The sequence below is a fragment of the Channa argus genome, chromosome 16, assembly GCF_033026475.1.
Source record: "Channa argus isolate prfri chromosome 16, Channa argus male v1.0, whole genome shotgun sequence".
Taxonomy (NCBI): Eukaryota; Metazoa; Chordata; class Actinopteri; order Anabantiformes; family Channidae; genus Channa; species Channa argus.
In genome coordinates this window covers 15,208,653-15,215,697 of record NC_090212.1, presented here as the reverse complement: position 1 = coordinate 15,215,697, position 7,045 = coordinate 15,208,653, and positions in this window count along the sequence as shown.

Here is a 7,045-nt window from a genome sequence, read left to right as displayed (position 1 = left end):
CTTACCTCTCCTCCTCTTCCTCCTCCACTCTGCAGCACCGACGCTCTGTAATGGGGTCACTGCTCCCATTTAACAGAGACAGACAGAAGAAAAAGAAAGGAAAAAGAGGAAGAGATGGAATGAGGAGTGCTGTGTATGTGTGCATGCGCGTGTGTCTATGTTTGGGGGGGTTAGTAAAAATGTACTGAGATTAAATAAGAAGTAACTGAGGAGGAGGGATGGTGGAGGAGGAAAGAATAATAAAAAGGGGGATGGAGAGAGGGTGGGTGGAGAGAAGGAAATAATTACAGAAGGAGGTGTTTGAATGTAGGAGTGATTAAGAGGAGAGGGAGGGGTAATAGAGTTAGGGAGAGTAAGTAAAGGGGGGGGGGGGGGTATAAAATGTCCTAAAAAACAGTGAAAGTCTTTCCCCATGATTAATGTTGCGCAACAGAGAATCAAAACATTGTGTTCTTTGGAAATGTGCAGAAGAATCTTTGGAATATGCCGCTGTGGGGACCCAGCACTAATTATGTGACTGTGTGTGTGTGATTCACTCAAGTGCTGGAGGACAAGCATGTGTACATAACCAGCACACACACTGATGCACAAAAGCTGGTAGTGGCACACAAACACACACAAGTGAGTGAGCAATGCCAGGGGACCATGGTAGAAGTAGGTTCCTCCTCCTGCTGCATTATTCTCTTTGGAATGTTGTTTTTATTTCCTGGTTCGAAGCTGCGCTAGCATCGCCCCCGGTTATCCAGCATCACACACACAACACACACAGACTCGAATGCTTCACTCATCCTCATCCCAGAACCACTTTCGAGAAAACAGCCTCTGACAGATGCCCCGAACAAAAGGAAAAACTCGAGGCCAAAAAAACATCTGAGCCCTACAAAAAGCGTTGCTTCCTCACCCTTCCTTGTTTCTGTGCCCTCATAAGAACAAGTTCACTCTGTTTCCTAATGGACATTTGTCACTGGATATGTGGCTACCCCCCTGCAGTTAAAGCTAAACTTTGACATTTTCCAAAATATGCTAATTTGCTTTCTGGCCAAGAGTTAAATAAGAGATTGATATCTGTATCAGTGAAACAACAGCCAGCAGTCATTTAGCTCAGCTTAACACAAACACTGAAAGCTGGGAATAACCGGTAGCCTACCAGCACCTTTGTTTGTTTGTTTGTGTTATCATTTGTCTAATCCAGAGGTTTTCATAATGTGAGACGCCTCCCCCGGGCGGGTAAAGACGAGTTGGAAAGAGAGTGAGGGGAGAGAGATGCTACGGAGAGATGCAGTACTGCACAGGTGCATGCTCGTGCTCCAAAAACAATGGCTAGTTAGTTATTATAGTCTGGCCAAGCAATGGTCCTGTGTTATGAACAAGGTGAGCAGCTGAGGCAGCAGCAGTGGCTGCCACACACAGCTCACGCATGCAATTAAGCTACTTTAAAATCCTCCCTTAGAGCCCGATGGCTACAATTTAATCTCCGGATTTTGCCTGAGAATCCTCACAAGTGATCCAGGGATAGTTGTATACATCCATTGTAAACAGAAACTGCTAATAGCTAATTTGGCAAACTTAAATTGGTGGAAATGTGCTAAATCGTAAACAAATAGGCAGAAAAAAAAACTGTCAGCTCTACTCCACTGTGGAAATAAATCCATGGCAACATTGTGATTTATGTTTATATACTTCGTGAGAAATCCATACAAATTCTGAAAAGAATAACCCATGAAACATGCACATTGCCATTTTTACACTTCTTTGTTTTTGTATATGCTTTAAAAACAAGATGCAAAATGTTAAATAGTGAGTTTGGAAATATTAGGCATCGTCGCTTGTAGTGACTGCGATTCCACCCAACTCAGAGTGGAGAAGTCTGGGCATTCAGTGTCGACTCAGAAAGCTCTGTCTGCCAGAGACGAGGAAGCTAATTTATATAAGAATGGGATGGAGATTAAGACCTCTGAGGGTATTATGGATTTGGGGAATTAAGCATAATAGATTTCATGTAGGGCTTTCTTTTATGAGTCCCCCATTGGAGAGGAGTATACAGTCTTGAGAGCAGATCAGATTCATTCCACGGCTGGAAAACTGGCACATGTTCCCATCAACCTGCTTTCATTCTGTGAAAACACACACACACACACACACACACACACACACACACACACACACAGCTTTTCTTATGCCTGTGCATTCATGTAAACGGCGCCTCAGCAGGATGAACCATCGCTCCTAAACGGTCTGAACTAAAATGTCTTTTGTCATCCCTGACTGTATATTTATGAATTATTCGTAGATTTATGAAAATTTTACACTCCTATTTCACACTGCTCTGGTTTTTGAAATACGGATTGGTGGAAATCATGAGAACAGCAAACAAATAATATGCGTGATACAGCAGCAGTGTCGAGTTATGTGAGGCAAGCCAGCAGAAACAAAATCAGGGGAGATACTTTTGTAAACAGCCTTACAATTGTGTTCTCGAGACAAATTTTTGAAGACTAACTGTTAAAAGTACAAAGGCTGGACGCATTAAGTGCAATCTAGTGTAGGATCGCCACAGACCATAAATACAAAAATGTACATAGAAATTAATGTATTTCAAACTGTGGGTTTGGGATGAGTATAAGCGTAATATAAATACTGTATCGGTATTAAACATTAAACTGTACTATTAATTTTTAGTGATAATAAATTTTCAATGATGCGGTGTGTGTAGAGACACACAGATTTTGTCCATGTCTTACCCACCCACACACGCCCTGTTGCGCTACTTTTATGCTACTTTTTATGTCACATCATCGGTACTATTTGGATCCTTGTTGGCAACGCTTCAGACAATTCAGCATGTTAAATAAGCAGAGGAGTCAGGAGGGCGAGCACAGAAGGCTTTTCTCATTTTTTATCTTCACCATATAAACATTCCAATACAAGAACATATTCTTGATTTGAAGGAGCTATAAATCGTCTACAGTGCTTTGTTTACAGTTAGTATCTGCATTTTCCATATTTCTGTTTGGCTGTTGACTGCAGTCATTGCAAGCGTTTACGTGTTCAAGTGCCATTTAACTTTTAACTTTCGGTCTCTGGAAACTCCTGAGGGAATTACCTGGCTCTTTAGCTAATGAGTAAGCCAAGTGCTCCGCTGTGTTCACCAGCTAGGTACTAAGTTTGTCTGCCCTCTGGTGCAGGGACTGTAGCATCCAGTGGTGTTTATTAAGACTCACGGGTCAAATTTAAATGCTGAAAGACACTAAAAGGCTCGGTGGAGCTGCGGGGAAGTGAAGAGGTGGGTGATTTTTCTGTGGCTTCATCAATACAGCCGTTAGTTCACATTACACAAAGATACAGCATTCGATTAACTGTTGATGTAAAAATATTGAGTAGTGTTGAAAAAATGTGTTTGTGTCTGTTATGGTTTTCTATCTAATGCCAACACTTGTTAAGGTCAATACTTAGAATCAATTTTTATTACTCATGTCATTAAGACAGATAGGTGTTAGGTTTAGCACAAGACCAGAACAGGAATGTTGCATATTTACCCTGAGTAAATTTTTAGCTCGCTATGCAGTGTTTGTGTGTCTGCTTTTGCGTATGAACTAGTAAGAGTACAACAGTTTTTGACTTTGGGGCATCTCAGCATCCTACTAGTCTGAGATGTGCACCATGAAATCATCCTTGATTTGAATATTGCATGTTATCTCCCATTCTCTCCCCTTTTCCTCTCTGCCTCTCTACTACGTATATTCTGTTCCACTAAAGGAAAGTGCCTTCAAAATAAACCCCTTCAACAAAAAACAGTATAACTTTAAGCAGAGGATATATTTTCTCCAAGCTCCCATTACTGTTCATCACAGCAATTATTAAGTACTAATTTGCATGTTGCTGCACCAAGGATCTTTCTGAAAGTGACAAGGAAATAAAAATGTGTGAACTTTGTATCGTGGCTTAGATGAATTCAGATGTTCGATGCTTTAACTCTGGGGATGAAAAACTGAAGAGAGAGCCCAGAATTCCCCTCTGTGCACAGGACCCATAAATCACTGTTACGCCCCTGCACCCAGACACGTAAACACAATCACAGTCCCAGTTTCAGAACGGCACTTGGAGGGAGAGAAGATATACTGGGTTATCTCTGTGAACGGGTGCCTTCCCCTGGCTCCCACTCCACTCGCCTTCCCCACCAGATAAACATGTTGTTCCAAACACTGGTTCAACACACGGCGACGGGCGGAGATTAAGGACGACTTAAGTTTATCATAAATGAAGTGCAAAGTCGACAGTTGTGTGGCCCACTGCCTCTCAATACTAAAACCACCAACTGGGGTATTTAGGAGGTGATGGGAGCTGTGCAATAGCAGCCACCAGGCATTCCAGCGCTGAGGTAGACTCTAATCCTCTGCTCCTGGCTTGCTACTGACATGGGAGGAAACAAGTTGGAACTGCAGGAAGGCACATTCACAAATCAGGATTTATGGAGCGATCAACACTGTCTTATAGTTGTTTCAGAGAAACACTGATCCAGAGGCTTTGTGATTTTTGTTCAAGCTCTCGATCCATCAAATATTCAGCAAATAGGGAATGTTAAAAAAAAGTGAAATACTAGAGTTAAAAAAAATAAAATAAAACCTATTCTGTTTTACCATTTTTGGAAATCACTTTCAGGCATGGATCTATATTTCCCAACAATTTTGTGCTCACTTTCTATTAGCACAAGCATTTCCTCAATGTTACAGGAAATCTGAGGGGAACAGTTTCTACTGCAGCAGGAAACTCAACACCTTTTGAATGTGTGGGGACTTTAAATGCAGGTGAAAATCTTGAAAGTCATACACTTTTTTCAACAAGTATTTTTCTGTGAAAAAAATAAAATTAAAAAAAAAAAAACTTCTTTCATCCTATTCTCCTCATTCTGTCTGTTTCCGATCTTTTTGCACAAACACTTAAGAAATCACCTAAATGTGCACCAAGATATAAAAACACACACTCTTTCAAAACCTGTGAAGCTTATGTGATGTTGTCAGCTGGGCCCAGCCCCTGCCATCTTAGTGTCTTCACACCAGCTTACTGTAACAGGAGAATGACACCGTAACAGACACATATCAGCTTACTATAACCAAACCAACAAGCTGAGTAATCTGCCATTTTGCATCACAGCACTGTAAATAAGCATCGTCATGTTACACTAGGAAATACAGAAATCTTCCATCTCCTGATGGTAACTGTTTGGAAGATGGGCAATTGAGCTTCCAGTGTTTTCAGAGATCATGTGGGTGGCGTCGCGTGCCAGGGAGCATACACAAAGCCAAGGCGGCCAGAAATGTGTGGATTCACAATAGCACATACAGTATATGGGTCCATTTCACACGCCGACTGTAAGGACATTTTCCTTCCCTCCCTCTCACTTCCTACTGTAACTCTCCACTCACACTCAAATTAACAAGTCCTCCAGCAGCCTTAAGCCTGGAAACACCCGCTCGCTGATCTTTCTCCCCTTCTTTTCATCTCCTCCCATCCTTGCTCAAATCTCCCTCTGTCCTCTTTAGTCCCCCCTCCCCACCATCACATCATCCTCTTCCTTACAGCATCCTCCTTATCCCCCCTTCTCCGTCTGCCTCTCTCGCTCTCCCTCTCTTTCTATGTCTTGCGCTCACTTTGTAGGTATTTCACTTGCTGATGTTGTCCATTAAGAGTCAGTGATTGTCTGTGGGTGAGAGCAGAGGAGAAGAGTGGAGCAGATTACTGCAATGCAGAGCAATCCAACATCACAGCGCTGCAGCAGACATAGTTTTTGTATGTGTGCTTGTATGTATCTTTTGTGTCTTTATTCACTTTATAATAGCTCATTAATAAAAAGTAATAAGGGGCTAATAGTTGGGGAAAAGAAACCACGTAATATTGGCTCAACACTTTAAATTTAGTCATTTAGCAGACGCAGACTTTAGTTATAACAAGGTATTGGGGTAATAATGGTGTAACAACCATGCACAACCGTGGAAAAATGCTAAATTACCTGTTTCAACTTATTGTCACAATAATATCAAGTTATAGCAAACAATCTTCAGCAATACAGGTGGATGACAAGATGTTGGCATGGTAAGTTCATAATTTGCATCTGCTTAATCATGTTACGACCAGTAAGTGGGCTGCTTGAAGAACTTAAAATGAAATGCAGGTGAATTAATATTAAAAAAAAAAAAAAACTGTAAATGAACACACAAACAAAGAAACAGCATCTGCAAAGACGGCTGTGTGAAGTCTTAGCTAAGCATGCATTTGTCACAAAGACGTTCAGAAGCTGTTCTGTGAATTCAGATGGTTTTGTCACCTTCAGTTTGGCCCGTGTTAATGACAACCAGGCCACTGATTATCTGCTCTCAGTCACCACATCACAGCAATCTGATCTGTCGGTCACCCTTCTGTCAGTAGCTACAGGGGTTTGGATGTTACATTAAAAGGCTCGATGTTCTCCAGCAGCAGTAACCGTTTGACTCAAGACATGTTAGAAAAATGATTGAAATCCATTGACAGGATATGATTCATTAACAGGGTATGAAACCGGTGCAACAAAAGCAGAAGTCCAACACGGAAAGCTAATTTGTTTTTCCCTTTTGTAATATCTTGATATTTTTAGTACAGTCTAATCTTGTGTCAGTTCAAATGGAAATTCTTAGAACATATGAATGTCCAGAGATTAATAGCTTGTATTCCACAATATTAACATTAAACTAATAATAATAATAAATAAAAATAAAATAATAATGATAAATTTTAATAGATTAATTCATCTTTGGCCCTTGGTTTTCAGTTTAGAAGAATATTACTATGAAATTAAGTAGAATTTTGCATTCCCCAGCCGCGTTTTGAGTCGAAATCTAAATTTGTTTAAGACCAACCGACAACCTGGTCACCACTTTAGTTATTACTATGACGTAACATGATTATTACCCTTGTTATCACTAAACTGTAATGCCAACTACCTATATATAAACTGCGTGTTTGTATTTGTATGGAGGGAAGTGCATACACATTTGCCGCACTGATACAATGA